Below are 3967 nucleotides of genomic sequence, written 5' to 3'. Positions count from 1 at the left end.
GCTTTGGGTTTCGTTTTCAGGATCGCTTTGGCTCCCCTGGGTACTTTTAAGCTACTCTCTTTATGACTGTTCTTCGGCATTTTGAGAATGATGTGCAAGCTTTAGTGTAATTAATTTTCTTCATGTTTCTCATGCTTACGTTTTGTTGAGCTTTTGGGAACTGTGGGTTTATGTTTTTCATTACATTTGTAAAAAAAAAATCGGGCCATTTTCCTAAAATATGTTTAATATGTTTTCTTCCTCACTTCCAACTCCTCTCCCGGAGGCTCCACCTGCACCTTAGCTCACCTGAGTGGAGTTGCCCAAATGACTCTCTGACACTTTTCCTTTTCAGTCACTTTTCTCTTGGTGTTTCATTTGGATAGTCTTTATTGCTATGACTTCAAGTTCACAATGTTTTTTCTTGTGTAATATTCTATTAATCCCATTCAATGTATTCTTTATCCCAGACATTGTAGGTTTCATTTCTAGAAGTTCAATTTGAGGCTTTAAAAGAATCTTCCATATCTGTACTTAACACACTCAGTCTTCCTTCCAGCACCGTGCACATCTGGAATATGGTCAGGTAAGTGTACAGAATGTTCTCGCCTACTAATTCTATCATCCTTGTCACAGATGAGTTAGTTTTGATTGATTTTCTCCCTCATTATGTGTTATAATCTCTTGCCTCTTTTCATGCCTAATGATTTTTGGTTGGATGTCATAGTGTGTATTCTACCTTTTTGGGGGCTAGACAGTTTTATATTTCTGTAAGTGTGCTTATAGTAGTTTCTGGGATGAAGTTAAGTCACTTGGAACTTGTCTGATCCTTTTGGGTTTTGTCTTTAAGCTTTCTTGGGCAGTACCAGTCTACGGCTGATTTTTCTCTGGTACTGAAGCAAAACCTTCCTTCTCCTCCAGCTGACACCCCTCAAATTAGGAGGTTCTCAACTCTGGCTGTTGGACACAGGCACTGTTCCCACCGTCTGTGGGCTTGCCTCCTTCTGGGTGGTTCTTCCTCTGAGTTGGGTAGGTTTTTTCTTCTCATTCTTGCACTAGCCTTCAGTCAGCTTAAACCGGGGGGGGGGGGGCTGACCCTCTGTGGATCTCTAGGGTTCCCTCTCTGCACACTTATTTCCCTCCAGGACTCCGCCCTGCGAACTCTGGTCATTTGTCTTCCCGGACTCCGCACCCCATCCCCTCAACTGAGGGGGACCTCGGGGCTCTGCCTGGGTCCCACTGCTCACACTGCGCCCCGGAAACCCTCTCTAGGCAGGGAGCACGGATGGCTGCGGCCTTTCTCACTTGTTTCCCATATCTCAGGAATCACTGTCCTTGGCTGTGTGATGTTCTTTCTGTGTTTTGGGTGCTATTTTTCACATATATTTATTTCTGCCCTTTTTTTTTTTTTCTGTTTCAGGCAAGAGCACATGAATCTGGTCCCTGTTACTTCATCTGGAGAAGCAGCAGAAGCCTGGACATCAGCTGGTTTCAATTCCCTGCCAAGCACTTTCCACTGTCTGATGCACCTCTCAGTCCTCACACCTGCTGTGGCCACGCCGGGGCGAAGCCTCCGGGCCCACCTCGCGTCTCTAGCGCCCCCGAGCCGCTGGCCCGGGGCCAGGGCTCGGCCTGCCAGGCTCGGGTGATAATATGAAGAGCAGCATATTTTTGGGGGGTGCACCTATGCCAGGCGGGTGGGAGACAGAAACTCTTGCAACCTCCACAGTTCTGGGGGATCAGATGGCAGACAGGGGGCTGAGACAGAGTCGTTAGCCAGTTGCCCTAAGTTTCAGTTTTAAAGGAACAGGATTTAAACCGGTTTGGTCTTTCAAGCCAGCTGTCATGAAGGGCATGGAAACTTCTCAGTGGGAGGGCTTCCTGGAGAAAGCGGCCTGGGCCCTGGCTGCTGCCTGGGGACCCCGAAAGGTGGGCCTGGGGGTGCAGAAGTGGCGAGGCTGGGAAGGGTGACTGGTTGCTCTTTGGTGGGGGCCGCCTCGTTCTGTGCCTCCGCCAGGGGGCAGCGTGTCCCCGCACGGGGCAGTGGCATGAAACCTAGAGCAGCTCTCTGGGGCTCTACCCAGTACCCACGGGGGCGGGGGACACGCCTCCTGGCCCACCTGCCTGGACTGCCGCCAGCCCTGGGGCTGCTCATGGGCTTGTGACCCTCCCACCACCTACCTCACTTACACCCGCACTGACCGCTGCGCATGCAGCCTACTTCCTTGTTTTGGACCTCCCCCCACGTCAGGGCCACCTTTCCACACGCCTGCCTCCGGGGGCCTACACACCTGTCGGAGCTTTTCACGCTCCACTTGTGTCTCCTCACAAACCTGTTCCTGAAGTCCAGGGCAGCCCTCGCAGTAGCTGAGAACCCCTCCGCTCGCCTGCCCATTTTGTGTCGGAGCACCTGTCTGGGACCCCCCCAGTGCCAGCCCAGCCCCCCCCCCACCCCGTCCCTCCTGCTCAGGCGGGCCCCAAACCAGCTCTCCGTGGTCCCTCCCCATCCGCAGGGCCTGAGTCCAAGTGTAGGAAGCCTTCTCAGGTCTCAGGGTGCAGGCCGGGCAGGGTTGGGCTGGGCACACCTCCCCCATCCACAGGCACCTACGCTGGTCTGAGACAGGGTTTGGGAACCTGCCTTCCCACTCGCTGGGGAAGGGTGGGCAGTGTGGGCCTCGACAGGCCCCGAACCCTGGCTGCTGGCACCCTCTCACCCCGCTGCCCTCTGCCTTGGGGATGTCAGTTTCCGAGCCCTCTGCAGTTTCAGTCGTTTCTGGAAGGCTTCCTGGAAGAGGGGACTCCTGAGAGGAGAGAGGCTGTTTCAGTCAGGGCTCCTGATGCAACAGCATGGACAGAAGTCTAGAGGGGACCTAGAGGCTGCTGTGGCCCCACAGAGTTGTTTTAAATGGTGATGGCGATTTTTCAGGGCGCCTGGGTGGCTCAGTCGGTTAAGCATCTGACTTCGGCTCAGACTGTGATCTCACTGTTCACGAATTCCAGCCCCATGTTGGGTGAGCTCAAGTCCGGCTTCGGGCTCAGCATTCTCTCTCCCTCTCTCTCTGCCCCTCTTGGGACCCTCTCTCTGCCTCTCGCTCACTTGGGCTCTCTCTTTCTCTCAAAAATAAATACATGTATTTTAAAAAATTTATATAAAAAACGATGATTTATCCATTCAAGTGAAGTGACGGTAGACCCAAGCTACCCTGGGTCAGTCACAGACCGGAGAGCTGGGGACGAGGGGCAGAGGGACATGCTGGTGGGGGAGAGGCGTGGTGGTCAAAACCCGCTCCGGTCGAGCAGGGCAAGGGCGGGTGGGGCAGTGTGGAGATAGAACCTCAGGAAAGCTGGACACTACAGTGCATGGCCTCAGTCTGGGACACGCTGACTGCTGGATGGAAACCTTGGGTAAGTCACCTGCGTCCTCCGTTTGGGGTCTCTTCCTCTACTCCAGGTGACAGCAAAGACTGTTGCGCGGTTCTGAAGGCCGAGTGTTGTTCTCTATCATTATTGTTAATGTCTTCATTCCTGTCACAGTGGGGGACAGGCCAGAAGTCCCCAGGTGGATGGTGGGAACTTACCTGGCTTGGCTCAAGGCTGCTGGGCGAGCTGGGCAAACCGCGATGCTCCACCTCCCCCAGACCTGTTCCCCCTCTCGGAGACGCTTGGGGTCAGAGCTGGGTCTCGGATCCCGTTGGCCCCTCTGGGACCAGGAGATGGCCCAGCTGGAGTCAGGGCTGGCCGGAGGTCAGGTGGCTCTGGGCCCCCCCAGGGCCAGCTCTGAGGGCACCGGGAGTGCTGAGGTTAGGGCGTCTGACACAGGCCCTGTGGACGAAGGTAAGGGGTGGGCGCCGCGGCGGGACTGCGTGGGGAGCTGAAGGGTGGGGGAGCAGGGCAGGGTGGCAGGGGCCAGTCTGAGGCGGCGGAGAAGCGCGGAGCGTGGGGTGCGGGTCAAGGCCCGGCCGGGGACTGGACGAGGGCGGGGCTGGGG

This window comes from Suricata suricatta, chromosome 1, assembly GCF_006229205.1.
Source record: "Suricata suricatta isolate VVHF042 chromosome 1, meerkat_22Aug2017_6uvM2_HiC, whole genome shotgun sequence".
NCBI lineage: Eukaryota > Metazoa > Chordata > Mammalia > Carnivora > Herpestidae > Suricata > Suricata suricatta.
Note: the sequence above shows the minus strand (reverse complement) of the source record.